At 41.7% G+C, this 20,099-nt stretch overlaps 1 protein-coding gene across 1 annotated transcript in view; it reads left to right on the top strand.

Moving 5' to 3' along the window:
- Positions 1–7,961: 7,961 nt before the first annotated feature.
- LOC308182997 (uncharacterized protein) overlaps positions 7,962–20,099 on the top strand; it is a 230,889-nt gene continuing 218,751 nt past the window's right edge. Inside the window, exons 1-7 of the mRNA XM_080568459.1 lie at positions 7,962–7,980; positions 8,790–9,304; positions 12,683–13,027; positions 13,158–13,295; positions 13,641–18,636; positions 18,810–18,963; positions 19,117–19,221. The gene's annotated coding sequence lies outside the window, so the exon portion shown is untranslated. The remainder of the gene's footprint in view (positions 7,981–8,789; positions 9,305–12,682; positions 13,028–13,157; positions 13,296–13,640; positions 18,637–18,809; positions 18,964–19,116; positions 19,222–20,099) is intronic.

Raw genomic sequence — 20,099 nt, 5'->3', positions numbered from 1 at the left:
GATTGACATGTGATTTTCTGCCGTGTGCTTAAACCAGGGAAAATGAGAAAGCGTCCAAAATTCCCAACACTTGCAGCTTTGAAATACTCCTGGAATTCCTTGTAGCTCACCATAACCTGCTGACCACGGTGTTGCTCTCTGATATGTTAAATGACTTTTGGGGAAATGCAGTATTAATTAATATTTTGTCGAAAGCATTTGCACGTTTGATAGTGGGACTTGTCTACTGTTAGACTGTGGCAAAAAATAAGGAAGAGAACCGTGTCATAGGACAAAATTACACATCATACCACTCGAGAGAAAGCAAAATCCAAGGGGTTGAGACATTTAGGAAATTCAGAGGGTGCTAGCAAAGAAAATCACACGGCCTTTTGGAGGCTGTAAGGGTGACAGGGAAGGAAGGATATTGGTGTGCTGGCCGTTGATATTGTTTTCAGTCTGAATGTGGAGTCAGCAGTGTCTTGACCATAGTTATTGCTGTGCTGATTAATGAAAGAAAGAGCTCTTCACATTATCCTTCAGCATAGGTTTACTGTCTGTAACAAATTATAACTAAACATGCTGAGACAGAGCAGAAGAGGAGGAAAAGAAGGAAAAGCAGACCGACACGATGAAAAAGCCGTTTGTTATAAGTCGTATTGATCCTTTCCACCTGAATTTCTACTCGTAACTTGCTCAAACTCCCACCGAAGATGTTTATCCCATTAATATGTTTTTCTGTAATACATACTACCAATGTATGGCAGCTGAGGACAATGAAAAGCTATGAACAATGACGCATGGACCCAGACATTACAGCAAACTAATCACTTGTGACCACACTGCAAGCAGTGGTGTTAACTAGCCCCAGCAATATTTTTTGACCTGTGTTGTCCGAGCAGTTGCAATAAGCCCTATGTTGATCTTGCTCTCCTTGGTTGAAGAGGAAAGGCTTTTTGAGCCTGTTGCTTAGGCTGCAGACAAAACCACACTGTTTGGGTAGGAATATCCTTGTCGGTCATTTCACCCTGCACCCAACCGGCCTTTGGCTGTTAGGAGTGAGATGTGGGGCAGACCATGCTTTTCAGTGCTCTCAGACGTGCGTTTGGGGGAATTTCCAGGATCGCACAAGGAAGTTCAGGTCCAAAGCCAGCTGATGCTGCACTCTGAAGCCTTGTAGCAGGAGTCTCCAACAGAAACACATTTGAGATGCATGGAGCCAAGCTGCTCAGAAGTGGAAGACAACTGTGAGGCTTCACTGCCATTAACGGATGTTCTCCCTCACTGCCAGATCCTGCAAGGGGTCATGAAAGCCAGAGTAGACCTCAGTGAGGTTACAGAGCCAGAAGGAAAGTCAGTCTGTGGTTTATAAATCCCTCACGTACTACTCCAAGGGGATTTGTGAAAGGAAGCCCATATTTTAGAAGAAAGAATTGATTAAGTCTTGCCTAACAGTGCTGTGAGATTTCACAAAAATGCATTTTGAAGAGGGTAACATCATCAAGATAGTCTTGGGTATTTTGATTATTATTGTATCTACCCAAGAAGGGTGAAGACTTCCTAGCAAATTCTGCTGGGACCGTGATGATTTGATATCTGGCATTTATATAGCTAAGCTATTCTCTCAGCATTTAGACCTATGTATAAGCTTTCATCAGGCTGATATGTCTTGCTCTGGATTCTAAAATGAGCAGGATCCTATTAGCAGTGGGAACTGGATGTGATTGGCTACAGAACTGGAGATGTTCCAGTTGTGCTAATAATACTTTTTGCTTGGAGACGATAACAATCCAGTTATGTTAATTTTTCGCCTGGCGCATACAGTGTGTGATGTACAATAATGTCCATAAGTGTTTTTATGAGCGCTTAATGCACACACTTAAATTTCGCAAAGCAGCTGTCAGAATTAAATGCCTAACAAATCAGATGGTTAATCAGCATGTGAATGCGTGAGGGCTATGTCTGCGAACGAGTCATGCTATTTTTAAAACCCTAGGGAGCTCTGCCACCAGATGGCCTTTTTTTGAGCTCTAAGTATTCCTCAAAACAGTTTGTTTTTTGGCATTATACAATATCTGGTAACTTTTAACTACCTTTCTGAAATTGCTCGCTCCATCTCCCAGATACGCAGCTGACACCGGTGTCCTCACCCCAAAGGGAGCCCCTGTTTCATGCGATTTAAGCCTGGCTGTCTGATGACATTAGTGGCCTCAGGTGGTTCCATACGGTGGTTTTGCATATCTCTCAAAAGCCCGTGCTCTTTTCCTTCCTATGCCACTTCGCTTGTGTTGTAACCAAGTCACCTAATATTTAGGTGGGGATTAATCAAGACCGACGAAGTTAAACCCAAGCCTGTGACTATTTAAAGATGCACGCTCTACTGTTTTTAGGAGTTAGTTGCCTAGACAGGAATGAAGGTCTTGCATACCTTTGTGGCCCTGGGCATTAGTCAGCCAGTTCGTGAAAGCCAGCATAAATTAACCACTTCACATCCTTAGGCTATTTGGAAAATCCTAAGTAGGCACTTGTCATATGGAGTACAAACTTGATCTAGACTTGGTGCTCTGCTAAATTAATCTGAAAATACATTTCATATGAAGACCTATATTCATTTTCACGTGATCCAGAAGAAGACAGTGGGGACCTTTTTTGTTTTCAGTAGGCTTGATCCACTTACAGCATAAGCCTATGCTCTCTAATTTTAAAGGCATGATTGATGATAGATGGTTGCCATCTTTTTAAAGAATTGTAAGCATTAATAAGAATACCAAAATAGGTTCTGATAGTTTTGCTAGTTAAATACCTACCAAGCAGAAGGCATTGAGACATATTTTCAGAAGTAGCAAGGTGTGGGCACCCAATTGCCATTAAATCAACTAGATCAAATTCTTGGGGAAAAAAAATGCCTAGACTGATCTTTTTTGAAAGTTGCAGTAGATGCTTAAAAGGTTTTCTACTTTAAATTAAGTTCCTTAGTCTCAGATATCACTGACCAAGAGCTCAGTTGCATCATGTACCACCTTCATGATGGTGATGTCTACTAAAACTCACATCTGCAGTGACTTTTCTATTAATGGGCAATGACAAGATATGCCTCTAGCAAATTTCTCCTGGATTTCGGGAGCTAGTCTGAGCAAGACAATAACATTTAATTGCACTAAAAAAGCTCTTTTCAATAATTTTGAAATTTCTTAGGAGCATTAATTAAGGTTGAAAGACAACACACCAGCACTACTATTACCACTTTGTGTGTGGCTAAACTTATGAAGAAAGAGGTGAGGAGAGCAGTTTGAGATGCTGGTGAACAAAATGTGCACTGAGGAGAAGATGATTCAGGAACATCAATATAATCAACAGAAAACTTGTTTTCCTAGTCTGATCAAAGTCTGAAGTCTCATCTCTCACCTGTTAAATACTCAAAATATACTGCAAAACTTTCAATCCTACCAGTTATTTCTCTTTGCATTTAAATAATCAGTGGGACAGGACACTGGCATCTCATGTGAATATGATTAGCACGCATACTTTTAATTCTGGGATAGCGAAGAATTTTCCCCCTCCTTCCTTTATTTTTCTTTGTTTCCCCTTTAGCCCATTGTGACTAGGAATACCATTTTTGTTGCTTGTGGTACATGGGTTCCCACGAAAAGTTTGGGTTTTGAGAGGCTGACGTTTTCCAAGAGAAACCCATTCCATGAGAAAATCTCCAACCAGCCCTTTATCTGACTACATCCAGGATGCCTTCTGTGGGCTCTGATCCAGCAGCAATCACACAAGTATCAACAAAACTCATGCCATGGACCTCACAAGGGAGATCCTGGCAGCAGAATCTGGCCCACTAAAGATGTTACTGGGTTTTGCAATTACTTTGCTCCTAGCTGTTTACAACTGGTTATCAGCAGTGTATACCACTCACATCATTGAATTAAGTTCTGATTAAGCAAATACCCCCTGTAGTTACCCAAAATCCAGCTTAGGTTGTGGTGTGGCCTTCATTAAGCTGTCCCACCTAAGCGTGCTCCTATTGGGAATATTTATTATATCAATTTCTACCTTACTTGGGGGTGCTACAATCCTCACCCTGCATGGCCAGGGAAGACTGCCTGTTTTAGTATAAATCTCCTCTCTCCGTATGTGTACAGTCATAAAGAAACCAATCCAGAAGCGTGAAATGGAAAAGATGTTTATTATTATTATTATCATCATCATCATCATCATCATCATTATCATTATCATCATTATTATTTTACTGACAGCTCCTGCTGGCTTTTTTGCTGTTGGGAACGTGTGGTCTGAGATTTGATGCTCAGCTCTTATCGAAAAGCATCAGGCTCCTTCGAAATGCTCCTGAAGACGACCTGGTTTCTTACAGAATGAAATCAATTAGTAATGAATTAGTAAGGTTGGCAGGACTTGGACACAGAGAAGAGCAACATTACTGCTGAATGCAGCCCTATACAAAAGTCACACTTAGGCAGCTCTTGCTTCCTGCATTTTGTAGCTAATTTGATGACTTTGTGAAAAGATAAAAGAATCAGGTCCTGGAGACATCTTTGGCTCATTCTTAACAATTTCAAATGGCTGAAATAACAGAGGAGAGGGAGGAATGCATAGTGATAAAAATGTTGCAGGGCTTTAGGAAGGCAATATTTCATCTGAATTGAATTAAGTGGGATGAATTTCAATTTGATATTTGTGGCACAACGTCTGACTTTATTGAAGGCAGCCTGCTCTATAAATTACATCGATTCTTTAGTTTCCCGGAACATGCTTTACTTTCTAATTGTGAGTGTGCGCTGTGGCAAAAGCAGATTTCAGTTTTCTCTTCATCAGCAGACGCACAGATTACAGGAATAAAATAGGAGAAGAGCCAGAAATTCCCATCAGTGCATAGCAGATGCTTACCTGTGTATTTGCACAAAAATTCTCAGCACAAACTTCTGAAAAAGCAGAATTACATATATATGAAGTCTGTATAAATGGTAAGAGCTGTTGTTAAATTTCTCATTTCTAAATTTTGTCTGAAAATATTCTACACTGCCTCACTATTGCATCAGAAAATGAAAAGCTAATATCATAGCTGTATTCCTTCTTAGAGGTGTAAGGTAAAGTATAGTTAAATACTTTTAAAAGGCAAACATGCTTTGATTGACCTGTATTATTTTTCCCTAGAGTCGTTCACATTTTAGTTTCTTCTTCTGATTTTGGTGAGGATTCTTCTCTTAACGTGCAATATTCGTAGAGGGACAGGATGCTCTCATTCACATCTAGCAAGCTGCCCTCTGCAAATCAAAAAGGAGAACACATTTCCCTTCCAGTGAACTCGGATGATCATCTCAGACCTATTCATTTGGGCCACATTTTTGGCAAAGATACAGATATGAAGTAGACTTGAAGTATTTGGAAGTCGAAGTCAAGCACAAGCGTAAGTGCTTTGCTGGACAGAGGCAGTTTAGGTATATGCAGAAAACAAAGTTTAACAAAGACTGGAGTGACGCCATGCTACTGCATTAAAAATAGGAATCCTCTGCTTTCAAACATTTACTTAGTTTTTCTTAGTACAGAATTGGAACAGGAAAAGAACAGTATTATCTATCAGTCATATGGCCCTCAACCTTCTGGAACAGCACATGTTGTGCACTATGTATATTTACCCATTAAAAAAGTCTGTAGATTCATTTTTTTTCTCTGACATGAAAAATGTTGATGGAAGCACTGAAGGATTAGACTGTCTCTGAGATTTGCTTGCTAAAGTAAACACGAGCCAATACTGTAACCAGATCACATACTTGTGGTGGAGCAAAGTGACTAATTTAATTTTCAGCCACACTGAGAAGAAGCAGAAAGTGCACCAGGAAATAGCCCAAGCTTTCTTTAGTGTGGGAATGAAAGCACATGTGGGACAAATGGGCCTGATGGGGTTTTTTGGCCTCATTTTACCTGTCTTGGCCCTTGGGATACATCATCCAGAAAAATAGTTCAGAATGAGATTATAAGGGTTTTGCAGACAAATAATAAAATGGATTTCTATTTCTTTCTCATAAAGAGGTTCACCAAGTAACTGTAGGAATATTACACTGTGAAGTGGGCTTGGTTTGTTTTCTAAGCTTTTCCTCCAGTCTCTGCAGTTGATTTGGTTCTCTGCTCTCAGACACTGATTGGAAAATAGAAAAGGAAGCAGTAATTGAACTGCAGTGCTATTGAGAAGCAGGCTCCAGCCTCTCCCAACTAGTCCAAGCAGGGAATCAATTATTTATCAGCTGTGACTGTAAGCAAAGGACCTCCTGGGGTTGCTCTTATCACCAGTTCAGTTGTCACACCTAGCCTGGAGTCAGCTGCTAGGGGTGGGAGTGAAGGCGGTTCTAGCAATACACACAGTATTTTGCAGATCCTGCTGACTGAAGGTGACAAGTGGTCTCTAAAGACATCACTTACTCCACATGATTACAAGTCAGCAGTAATGCTGTTCATCAAGCGCTGTTTTACAAAGCAAACTGCTTCACGGACCTATGAGCAGCAAATTGGATTTGAGAGGTGGTTGACTTTTTTTTTTTTTTGCAAGATTGTGATCAGATTTTACAAATTAATCTCCAATAATTTCCACTTAATGTTACTGTTACTATATTTTTGCTACAGTAGTGTCTGGACAACCAAAATAGCCCACCAGCCTGCCGTTGTACAAAGTGCTGAGCAAAACTCACTAAAACAAAGCACTACCCCCTTTAGTTTAGGAAGGGATGTTTTAAAGCCGAAGCATCATGCTGTGGTCACACCCCCACCAAAATCTTCTCTATCCTTGGATGCAGTTGTGTCATACAGCAAGAATTTTTTGGAGTGCTAACGTTTCTCTGGGAAGACTCCTCAGAGGATATTGTGTAAGAATTTGAGAGGCTTTTACCGACCTGAAACTTTCATGCTGCTCGCAGAGTTTGTTGCAGCCCGGGGTTAGGTTGGGGGAAGTGCAATCCGTCTGTTTTTGAATCTTGACATTTTTTTCAGGTACTCAACATAAAGGCATTTGTCAAAGAAGACCTCAATGTTCATCTCCTTGCTATAAGCAGGAAAAGAGATCCAGGTGTCTGAAAATAAACCAGATTTTCCGGGTGTGGTTAGATGCAATGTTAGGTAAGTGGGAGAGAAAGAGCAGAGCTAGCCTGCACCACCACCGTGTCTTTGCAACTCTCCTTCATTTAACACGTGTGCTGTGGCACTTCCAGTCACGACTGGGGCTGCGATTTTGTGCAAACACATGATAAGAGGCTCTTCCGCCCGGATAACCTCAGCAGTTCAAGTGCAGGAAGGAAGAAGAGTGCTGTCAGTCCCATTGCACTGGCTGAAGTGTGAAGAGCAGAAATGTCACATTTCTTGGCTGCGGCCATCCAGGCAGCTTTCAGCAGAATCAAGAACACACGTCCCTTGAGCCCAAGCATTTTTACTGCGAAGTCACAGGAGGTCAAGTTATAAAACATGCTCTTTTCCTCACCAGCAGTCCGTTCCCTCTTTCAAGCACATTTCTGCATATACGCTAAAGAGGATTTAACTGCACAAAGCAGAAAAGAAGTTTGATAATCATGAGAAATGGATGCTGAAAAGGCACTTACCAGCTTACTGTGCGTAAAGACAAGCATAACCACAAGTAAATGGGCTTAAAAATACAGACTAAGAGCACACAATGGATTTAAGGCAGATGGAAGATAATGTATTCTTTAAAAAAAAGATCTCTTTATACCTGTATAAAAACCGTATACAAACACTTCCTTCTTCCATAGCCCTCCCACTTGGACCAGCATCGCTGCCTACTTTTCTTTCTTCTCCCTGCATCACAGAGATGGCACAGAGAGGTCAGTTCTCTTTCCTAAACCTGCCCAACCGCAGAATCAACGAGAGAATCCAAACCCAGTATGGCAGCCTTTATTACAAGACTCAGACCAGCAAAACAAACCAGCCAGAGACCACGGAGCATAAAAATATACACCCAGTTCATGTTTAATTCACTAACAGGTGAGACAGGACCATCCACACCAGGAAAGTTCTGACTCGCTCTTGTCTTTGAAAGATCTCTGGGAATACTCAAAATATTTCATTGCAATTTCTCTTTTGTACAAGATCGCCGTATATTAACTGCTGACCGAAACAGTCAAAAGTTCCAAAATATTTCCGATCAAAGATACAGAAGTGGGATGCTGCTGCTTCATCAGAGCTCTCCCAACCACCAGGCAGCATTTCACCAAAAGAAGTTCAATGCTCTGCTGCGTTATTAGGAAGAAAGTACACAGTGCAGTGGAAGATGGTTCCACTTGTATTTCTCCAGAAGCCATACAAGTCATTTTTGAACATCTTACTGTTTTTACAATGCAAAAATGTACTTACAGTAAGTGGGAACAAAATGAGTCACCCAGTTTTTGCTGTAATTTTAATACCCTGTTATTTTAATGTCCAAGCATAAGTTCAAATTAGAATAGTCTTCAAATTGCAGATGCTCTTCTAGAGCCTACAATGCTTACAAAAATACTTAGCTGAACATACAGAAAGTTACTGTCTTTGATTGCCAGTGCAAAGCCAGCATTTCACTGTATCCAGACAAAGACAGAGAAGGAACAAAATTCATCTGGCTTGTATGGATCTCTGGATTTCTTTTGATGTGACTTTCTTTTGTAATGTATCGCTTAGCTGCAGTGTACTGGGATGGGTATGGTGGGGAGATTAAGGGGGAGGAGAGATTTTCTGCTTTCCAAATGAATGTGCTTTAATATAAATAATAATATAATAAATTTGTGTAGTTTGCATTGATGTCTTATCATTTCTTGCAGGGCTTCCAAAGAAGCTGAACAGAGCATATTCTCTTGCAGAAAAACAGCTTCTGCCCAGCACAACAGATCTCTCCTGCTGCAAAAAGCTTAGATCCGTGACTTGGCGAAAGTGGTCAGATCATCTGGAAAGGCATCACTGGTACTCTGTCTCATATACAGAGACTGTGCATAGTGTACAACAGCCGGTTATGTGCCCCACCTGAGCTGAATTTCCTCTGGATAACTTCTTTATGTCTTACAATTCAACCCCTGAAGATAAGCAAGCTTTATGTGCTTACAGTCAATGGAAACAGTTTGGGAGCTTCAGTAATGCCCTGTGCTGCATGCTCAGCTCCATGCACAAAAATTTTATGCTACAAACTCAATGCTTTGGTTTTATTTTTGACAGTTCTTAAAGCATGACAAGAATGAAGAGGCAGGATGTCTCTGGCAGTCACCTATTTTAGCACAGAGATCCTGTGCATGAGGTAGTGACGCACGTCCACTTCAGACCAGTTGCCTCCCCTCTGGTGAAAGTAAGCGAATTTGTAGTTTCTTCCTCTCTGTTTGTAACCCACTTACTGAACAGACGCCATTTTCCACTTCTGCAATGTATTTTGAACAACTTTTATTACTTTTTTTCTTGTTCTTTGCTACTAACTATGTCTTAGGCAATTATACTCAATTTTGTAAGCTGTATTTTGCACTATTACTAAGTACAGTATGGTATAAAGTAATTCTTGATTTTAGATACATCTCATAATCTTCTCTCACATTATTAGAGAAAGTTTGTTGCACTGAGTTACCTCAATAATTCAGCTCTTGACAACTGGTAAGTTACATTTATGCTTAAGAAACTGGAACTTATACAGGCAGTCTGAAGTAGAACCAGAGTGGGATCTGACACAAAGCAGGGCCGAATGGAGATGTCTGGATAAATCAAACTGAGGTCTTGTCCACCAAGTCCTAGAGCTTGATGTGCCAACCCCATGAGGGTTTGTGTTCAGCCAGTTGGGTAAAGATAAGTTTGAGCTTAAACTGCATTTAAATGCAGGAGAGACAGTCTGTATAGTCACTTGCTGGCTGCGGTCCCCATCACTTTCAATTAAGTTGAAGTGGCTGGCTCCCATTCTCAAAACGCATCTGGACATCTAATATCTGTTGATTTTCAGTGTCTGAGTGTTAGCCCCTTTCTGAACCATCATAAATTCTGGTCCCATCTTGCATTAATACCTAATGAAGCCCTTTATTGTACAGTACTCAAGTGGCAAACTGCGAGCCACACAAGAAACTGGACAGTCTGCTCTAAATGCTGGGTGATAAAATTCCTGTCAGTGATGGCATTCAGACCTTGTTTATGCCATTCTGGGCTCTGTGTACTGTATTCCTTGTTTGTTTTATAATAACAAATCAATCCAGAATCTCTGATGCTTAGTCTCACACAGGGAGACTGCTCTCTCTGCCCCTCTAATGACTTCCCAGGGGTGGCATCAGCCGTTCCATTCTGCTATTCTAAAGGCTTCCCCCTGAAAGGATTATCTACTTTAATTGGCTGTAAATTAATGGAAGAAAAACTTGCTCTTTGCAGTCACATCAACTTAGGACTTACCAGAAATTAATCAAATAGCTGGGAAACAAAACAAAAGATAAACTAATATTCTTCATGTGAAAACATCAGTTTGTATTTCCATACAAACAGCAGTTTGTATTTTCCAACATTTAGGTTGGAAAAGACCTCTGAGATCAACTAGTCCAACCTTTACCCCACAACCTTTAACCTAAATCAGCATTTCCATCATGGTGGCAGGCTGTGTGTTACATCAAGGAAGGGCAAGGCTTCTAATCTCAAGAACTTTGGGTATAGTCAGTATCTTCAGGTGTGAGATTTTGAGTTTTCTTCAAACCAAACGAAAATAGTGCAAGTGCAAATTATCTAAATGAGTCTGGACTGAATTGTCCTTGTTTCATTTCTGCTGGCCTTTAAAAAAAATGGAGAAAATAGTATATTTTAGCAGAGAAAAGAAGGAATGATGTGTGGAAAAAAATGAAGTGCAGACCACGGGACAGATCCCATACAGGCTCTCCAAGATTGACACGAGTTGTGAATGTTTGGCATTTCTGTGACTCAAACCACTTTTATTTAGCTTTCTAACCAGTATAAACAAAAGACATTCACAGATCTAAGTTGAATCCTGCTAAACCTATGCCCCCATATCCAGGGCAGAGCTGTCTAAAACTCTCCAGGATACAAGAAAATCCCACAACCATCCCACATATAAAGTTCTCTTTACTAATGCTTTTTATAGAGTCCTCCCCTTGGTAGCTTATAGAGATTTCTTTCCTGATGGATTTTATGGAGACCTCTCCTTGGTAGCTGATTACCCATCACAGCACATTTGTCATTGCTGTGAGGCAGCACAGAATTAATGTCTTCATTACACAGACAGAGAGTTGTGCCCAGACAGGGGAAGTGGCACGCTCAAATTCCCTTCATCACAAAACTGGACGTTTTGGGATGTGTTAGAAAAGGTGAATCAACTTCCATATTCACTGAGAAGTACCAAATTATAGAGCAAGTCATCCAGACTACATATTCAAGATGCTACAAAAACTCGTTTTAGAGGCACATGGATGCAAATCACTGCAATAAAAAGTTACGGCTTGTTGAGCTCTAAAGACAAGGATGGCTTTTAGCAGGACACACAGATTTGGAAATACAACATCCAAATTTACCTGTCTACCTGGGAGATTAAACTATTTTCACAGCTTGCATTTTGAACGCAGTCTGGACAACAATCAGAAACTTCCATGAAACAGCATGTGAATTTTTCAAAAAGGAGTGCTTGAGCTTAAGTTCTCTCTAATCAGCTCTTATATTTTTTAATAAGGGTAGTGAATTACACAGAGGTCATGGCTATCAACTAGAAGCTTTTGTGACAAAACAGAGAAGTGACTCATGAGCCTATGAGTCAAAAGGGCAAGAAGTGCTATGTTCTGTGGCTGCTCTCTTCCCCAGTATCCCCAAATTGTTTTCCCAGGTGGCTTGCCTGAGACAATTCTATCTTTCCCCTCCCAGAGCCCTAGTTGCTAAATTATCACCAGCTTTTTGTGATTTACAACAAATGACAGGAAGTGCTCTGTCATGTCTCAGTAAAACGACTGCATGAGTAAAATGACATTGCGGAGACCAGATGTTTTGGAGGATGGAATCCAAAATTCAGTGAGTGGGTAATCAAAAAGTGCTGAGGATGAGGGTTTTCCTCCCCCTTTATTTCCTACGCTAACAAGGTAATAATAGCTGGTAAGACTTAATCACATATGTGGATGTGAAATTCCCTGCAGGTTAAAGCTTTTGAGCTGCTGAGTGTTCAGGTCATCTTAGGTGCCACCCTCATTCCTTTGTGGGAATAGTGGTTTAGGAGGAGAGAGGCAGTCCTGTGATAGTGCCGACAATCTTGCTCATGGACTGGAATTCAACTGTGGTAAGGGTCTACAAACGCTTGAGAAACAAACAAAAAAAATCTGGACTGAAACAGTGAGATTTAAAGATAAAAGCGTTCTTCAGAGTGCAAGGAGAAAGCATTAAAAAACACACACCATATTTTTATCTGCATAATTAGCAGGATATCGCAGGGAACTAGACTGAAGGTCTAGTATTTGACTGAAGGTTAATTTGTCTGGATCTAGTGTTGAGTTAACGTATCTCTACGGCTGAGGATGGGACTGCTTTCATGTCTGGCCAGGTCAGAGCTTGGGTTTCTCCTTAGCTGTCCGTGATCCACATTCCCTCTCTGCACACCTGTATCACTCACATCCTGCTCACAAGATAGTAAGAGGGGTTTCTAAACAGATCTGATTGCGAAACTTAGAAATCGTTCGGTTCATAAACTTGCTTTCTCTTCCTAAATCTGCAGAGATGCCAGCTGTGAAGCATTAATGGAGTACTAATTTGCCCAGTCATCAGACAAGGAATTTCTGTTTCTACTCTTAGCTGCATAAACTGCTATTTGTCTCAAGTTTGAAGCAATGCTGAGAAACGTTGCACCTGATTTGACTTGAAAGTGCTAATAGCTATTCTAACAGCAAAATCAACCACTCTCCTGAGAGCCTTATGAGTATAAATCAAAGCCTGTGCCTGCTGTTGCTGCAACAGTGACAAAAACAAAATAGACATCTGGTGTGTTTGACTATAGTAACTTCTACATTCAGGAGGACTTTGAAGTGCTTCAAGAATTTCTTCTTACGTTATCTCACAACAGGTAAGAATTGTTTTTGTTTCTTTTTATTTAGAAATAATGTTTTCTATGTGCCATAAGTTTGAAAAGCACTGCTGAGCTCTCTTTTTTTTTTTTTTTCCCCAACCTGGCTGTCTCTGCTGTTAAATTGCAGCAAGTTGCAGAAAACTGGATTAAATTAAAAGGGAAACCACATCAGCGTAATCAGAAAATTAGCATCAGTTGGATTCTTATTTGAACTACAAATGCATGAGTCAGGAACAACAGAATTGAAATTAATGACACTTTGGAGGTAATTGATTTTTTTTTTTCCTATCAAAACCTTTTAAACATATTAACTAAAAGGAAATCCTAATGATAAAAATATTCAGATTGTCCTAGGATGACTGAAATTCTAGACAGTGGACAAAGGAAAACTAGTTTTAAAATGGAAAAAATAAACTATCCTGTTTCTTCCCACCCCACATATGCACAAAACCAAAATCCTGACAAAAAGCATCGACAAGCATTTTTTCATGAATTCAAACAGCAAGCACGAAAAAGGGAGATGTCAATCAGTTGTATAAGTATAGCATCAGGTGTGTTATTACATTTAGACCTGATATTTCTTTTTTGTCTGTTTTTTGTGACAACGCAGACATCTGTATGAAGCTAAATACGCTGAAGTTTGAACCAGGGGATGTTGCTTTGCCTTCTGCCTGCCGAGTGCCACCGGGCAGCAGCTCCCTGCCTGCGGTGCTTCGTGGGCTCCCTCTGGCGGTGGCTTCATTCCTCGCCCTTCAGCTCTCCTGCTTTCTTCTTTTGAAGCTTCTTCCTTGCTGATCTCCTGTATCTGTCCCTGTGTGGTTTAATTCCCCATCAGTGGTTTAGAGCTAGATTTAAGGCTTGCAAAATGGGCTCAGGGCAGTGGCTGCCTGCTTCTCCCCTGGCCGGCAGGCAGTGCATACACCCTAAACCCACCTACCGATTTATTCTTTACCCAACTGGTGTTTGAAGACATTTGTGCTTTATAAAGAGGCAGTGAGCAGCCCCCAGAAGCTTTTTCCTTCTAAAGCATCTCTCAAAACTTTTGTTTTCTTGCTCTCGTGGAAATCTCCTGTGCCCTGTTGCATGGAAGAAACGTAAGAGAAGCTGAGCCGGCTTCAACTACTGCCGACCTGAAGTGACCAATTTACCTTCTTGCTATGTTCTGTTAATCTGTACAGCACCCAAGAGGACAACAACTGGGATACCTCCCACTATTGTCTTAGCCATGCAGCATGTAACCACTGCCTCCTATTTTATGGCATCTTTATAAATACTCCCTGACTACATTCAAATGCAGAAGCATGAAAAATGTCAGGTGGTAAATACTTAGTTTTCCATGCTTGTTTTTTAGCTTAGAAATCTTACCAAAAAGGCAAATGACAATGCCTGAAATGTTCCCTGATTTTCTATTGGCATTTGAATTTAAAAGGTCTCTATAAAAATCACGTGTTCGGGTCTAAAACCTAGGAATCACTCTTATTTGCAAGCAGTATGTATTGTTCCCTGCTGCACCCTGAACTAATTGGCGTATGTTTTATTGTCCTGAGGCTTTATTAATGAACAATATTTCATTCAAAGCTAATTAAAATCTCTAGGCAGACCATGCTTAGCAATAGAGATGCCAAATATGAAATTGGAGAACAGGTGAGCAGACAGCCTAATAACTACAATTATTTTGTTGGGGAGTAGGAAGGGTGAAGGTGGATAAAGCCCACACATTAGAGACTCATAAATACAAAACACTTAAAGTTGTTGGGTATGTTGAGCCACCATCAGTAATTCACTTCTTTTAAAGATACCATTCTGCAAAAGATATTTAGATCCTGTTCTCAAAGCACTGCTACTCTGCTGAGGCAGAGGAATCAGAAGACTCGTGCTGGATGAAGGGCCCTTTACTTAGAGTGAACTTGGAGAATGAGGGGCATGGCACACGCTTCTCAGTCTTTCAGTTAGAATATGTTGCGTGGGAACAGAAGGCGTGGACCAAAATCTGCAGCCTGGACGTTCCCACTTGCTTCTGGAGTCTGCAAGAGCTTGTAGCAGTTTATAGTAGCCCTGAAACTTGTCATATTTTTTGTCAGATTTCATAAAGAAAAGGGAAATATAAAATTTGTCTTAACTTCCAGCCTGGGTCGCTTAACCCAAGGGGAGTGCAGTGTGGTGGCTAAGGAGCCACGACAGCTGGGATGTGAGCACCATCTGTGGCCTGCCTTGTACAGAAGGCACCAGCCTAGTTTGTGGCCCCCCACGCTTCCCTAGCCTCATCTTGGAAACCACATTTTACTTTACGGATTTATTTCTTGGCTCTCTTTCAGGCAGCTCTCTCCTGAGAGATTCCTCCTCTTTTATTTCCTCTTAGGCCTTTTTGTCATGCAGAATTGGATTTTATTCTAGCTGCTCCTTACCTGCTGCTGGAGTTAACCCCTGCCTTACTACCTGGAGTTTGTAAAGCCCACCAAATCTAGAACAAATCAAATCCTGAACTGTATTCTTCCAGTTTGCTGCATTTAACATATCTAATGACCTCCCTCAGACACACGTATAAGAGCTCGTGAGGAAGGAATTTTTTCCTTTCTTTACTTTCACAACAAGAAAACACCTGGAGTAGTGTGAGTTTAGAGGAGTCCAGCCTGTGGAGGAAGCTTCCTGTAGTTTGAGCCGGGACATCTGAAGCTCCTTATCTGCAGTCTGGCACTTTGCTCCCAGAAAGTCATCTGAACTTGCAACCAGGAGACAGAAGAGAATAGTCCCGTTCAAAATGGTGGGAGAGGTTTGTCCTCTCTTGTAGTTCAATGCTACCTACTGTTACTGCCTGAAACCAGAGCCCTGTTATTCCACGAGCTACAGAGATCAAGAGGAAGAGATGTCTGCTTCCTGACGATCACAAAAATAAGAGGCAATTGATAAGAAAGGAAAAAAAACCTGACAAAAACAATGAAACGGAGGTGTCTGAATACTTTCAAGAATCTGGTCCTGTTTCTCAAATTCCTATTGCAGCTGAAATGGTGAACAAACCACAGCTGTGCTACCTGTAAAGCAGATACAGATTTCCATGTCATCTTTTGTGCCCTTCCTTTCTATGTCTATTCCCCAACATACCTTTTTTTTGAAGTTTCCTGTGCCAGACATGTACAGCCGGGCTCTGGGCACTGCCTGGGGAAGCATGCCAAGCTTGAACAGCCACAGTGCCCGCTGGGCAAACGAGAAGGTCCACAGTCTGCTGCTGCTGCTGGAGTTTCTGACAAGTTCTTTTTTGGACTTTGGATAAAAAAAGCAAAGAAATAGAAAAGGGAAGTGTGCTGAGACTCGAGCAAAGTTTTCTTCATTTTGCTTTTGCCATTGTATAATCTTTCATTAGCAGCTGTAATTAGTCAGTACCAGACCATCAGTGGTTATTGAAGTGTCTGCAACTAATTAGACACAGTGTTTTTATGGGAATAAGCCTGTTAGCCTAAGAATTTACACTAACTATTCTTCTGAAATGATGAGCAGAAGGCTTATCACAGTGGCATTTCTCATCTCAGAAATGGTTTTAACATCAGCCATAGCCATGTTAGAAAGAACAATTTCTCTTGCCTTCTTTTGCCGCTGAGAACCAGAAATTCATGCTAGCAAGTCAGTCATGAGGGTCTGAGTTGATCATTCTGATTGCTGTACACTGGAATTCTGAGAAAGAAAACTGAATTTGCTCACAAAACCTATCTTTGTTACGTTTTGTCTTTAGTTACTGCAAGTCCCTCATCATATACAGAATATATGGCCTGAGCTTTCTCTATAGATACACTGGAATTACATACAGGCAATGGAAAACTAGAGGTGAGATTTGCTTTGATAGATGCATCTCCCCTTTTTAGAGCTCATTTCTGGAAACAATATTGCTCTTTCATTGCTAAATGAAACTTCAGGGCCTGTTATGTCAAGCAATTGGCAGGAGAAATTTAGTATTAGGCAGGACTGAATTGAACTGTATGTGGGCTGGAATTGCACATGCTCTGTCAAACATTTTCATCATTTAACATGTGTAAGGACTAAAACTTGCAATGTTAGGCAGTAGTTACAGTCTTACGTTCTCAGACTAAGTGGGAGCATTATAATAGATAAATCCATTTAAAAAGAGATTCCAATCTTGGTCAAAATCTTGGCTGTTTGCAAAACTGATCCTTTTTGGAAAGCACTAGAATTTTCACTCGTGCCATATTTTATTGTTCAAGTGTCCATCAATGAGTGTCAAAACATGTTGAAGTCTCCAGAACTGTACTTGGCACCCACTAGAATACCAAATTATTTTACTAATGAGCAGTCACTCTGTCATGACAGCCCCAAAATTCACAATGATGGGATATTTAGGTGTAATTTGTTAAATATGAATGGGCTGTACAGTCTGATTTTATTCCCTGGAAGACAAGGGGGAAAAAAAAGAAATGGTGAGTAAAAGGAATATAATTTGTAAGGCCCAGAACTCTCACATAGTAAAATCCAAGGGCAGAGAGTACAGCTCACGGCGTTTCTCCCCTCTTTTCAGTGGGAGCTGGGTGCTGCCCCAGCACTTTTCCTGTGACAAAACATCTCCATGAATATCAACAGCATGGTGGCTCCCTTGTGATTCTGGGGGGGCCCCCTAGAAAAGAGGTGAGCTGTGAGGAGGAGCCCAGGTAGTGATGTGAGAGAGGAATGCTGTGTTATGCGGTCTGGGCTGGAACCGTGGTGGAAAATACTGGGTTGGGGTTGGGGGGGCGGGAATCTGCCCCGAGGTGGTTGTGGGGAAATGGTGGAGCTAACAGCAAATGGCGGCTCTAGGGTGAGGAATCGAAAAGGGACCTGAAAGGGCAGGACTGACAGGAAGTGCTGAGGTACATCAACACTGGTGTCTATGGGGAAAGTGCTGGCATTGTCCTTGTCTCTGTGTAGGGGTGTGTGTGTGTGTCCTTGTTCTTAGACCAGTTTTAAAGTCACTGCAGTGTACTTTGCTAAACTTCCCAGGACAGAAGGGAAGCTCTGCGTGCAGCTGTAGGGCCATCCTGGTGGTATCTGAGCAAAAGGAGAATTCGGGCTTTGCCCCCTTGCTTTAGGGCAGAGCTCAGCCACTGTGTAAATCTTTAGGCCAGAGGAGGGCCCTGTAAGCAGGCGGCTGTGCCTTGCCCCTGCCTTTCTGAGGTGCAGGTGAGAGGAGCATGGAGCAGGGGAGCTCTGGGTGCCAGCTGCCCTGGCCTGTGGCTGCTCTGCCCTGCTGCCTGGCTCGGAGAGTCCTTCCTGGTGCTGTGGGGGAAGGCTGAGCTTGGGGAACCCCTGGGTGCTGACCCGCCTGTAGCCAGGGCCTGGGGCTGTGAGACGGCATGCCCAGCCAGCAGCGGTTTTGGGTGTCCCCGTGGCAGCGGGGTGCAGGCTGGTAGGGCCCTGAATGGGAAGGGGGGAGCCTTCCTGTGTCCCCTGGGAGCCTGGCCGCCCCATAGCTGGGGGGCTGGCCGGTGTCCTGGCATCCCCTGCCTGAAGCTACCAAGCCCAGAGTGCCCATCTCACACGGCCTGGTGTTCGTCAGCCCAGCCTCAAGAAAGACGCGCACACAGCCACTGCTGCCTTGGAGGTGAGCAAGTCGGCAGCACTTGCAGGTGAGTTTAGCGAGGTTTCTTTGAAAGCTGGGGGTTTGTGGTGCTTAGGATGTGTTGCTCCTATATGTAAATTATGGAATCTTAAAGTAAATTCACAGGGTTTGAATTAGCTTCCATGGCAATTGCATTTTTGGCGTCATTAAAACTATCTTATTTTTTTCTTCCTTTTCCAGCACTTGAGCTGAAAAGGATTCAAGAGGAACAGAATGTTTTTCACACTATTATGGGTACTGCTGCTTAATCTCTTCCTCAGTGTCACATTTCATTTCTGTCATTACTGGAACAGAACAGAACCAGATTATTGTGCTCAGTGATTTCTCAATAAAGGTCAGCTTCAATGTCTAGGTTTTTTACTTAGGACCTTTCAGTGCCATATCTGCTCTAATTCCCACCACCAGCATGTGTAATTTTACCTGTGCTTTGCTTCCTGTTCCTGAAATCTGTATTTAATGTTCATTCTCTGATGCTTCCTTCTGTCAGCTTGGGCCTGGCTTAACACGTAACCACTCACAGGAAAACATTCTGCAAAATTGTCATGGGAGCCCAAATTCCTGAAGCACCAGGTACCTCCACACGTCCATACAAGTAAGTACCTCCATATGCAAGAGAATCCAAAGTACAAGTCAGATAATTTTCAGTTTTGCTCCTTCAGGAGCATCAGCAAATGCAAAGCCCGGGACTGTTGCCCATTTGCAGAACGATGCCTGCTTAAATATTTAGCCCCCGTCTGTAGTAAGGATTCCTGTACATGTTTAAATTGCTGTTGGGCTGCTATGGGTTATATGCTATAAATACTTAATGCTTAAACAGGGAAATCGGAGAAAGCACGCTACCACATGTTTAAAGTGTGAAAGGGGATGCTCAATTCCTAGAAAGCAGGCTTGAGACCACAGTCCAGATGACAGAACAGGTAATAAAAATACATTAACGTAAACAGGCAGGGACACAAAAGCCTTGTTTAGTGGTAATCTTATCTCCAAGCAGGTATAGAATAAATAGATTAAAATCAATTTGGGTCTCCAGACCTTTGCAGTAATCTCTTTAACTGGGGCTCATTAATTCTCAGGGAGATTAAACTCCGTGACTTTAAATGCCCAAGTTAAAGAAAGTAAAATAGCTAATTTAGCCATAGGATCTCATTGGGAACAAAGTAGAGTATTAGTATTCATGTGAAAATTTCCCAAATTAACGACCCAGGGAGAATATTACATAGGTTTAAGATGTCTAACAAAAAGTATTTCTGTAAAGAATGACTGATTATTGTCTTTTTATTGTTCAAGGCCATGTACATTTGTGTTTTAAACATCTTTAAGGATGGAGATTCCACAGCCTCTCTGGGCAACCTGTTCCTGTGTGTCACTGTCCTCACAGTGAAAAGCTTTTTCTTATTTTTAAATGGAATTTGCTCTATTTCAGTTTGTGCCTATTGTCTCTTGATGTGCGTCTGGGCACTGCTAAGAAGG

Source organism: Anser brachyrhynchus (genome assembly GCF_964034855.1).
Source record: "Anser brachyrhynchus genome assembly, chromosome: 26".
Classification (NCBI taxonomy): Eukaryota; Metazoa; Chordata; class Aves; order Anseriformes; family Anatidae; genus Anser; species Anser brachyrhynchus.
Note: the sequence above shows the minus strand (reverse complement) of the source record. Positions and strands in the feature narration are given on the sequence as shown.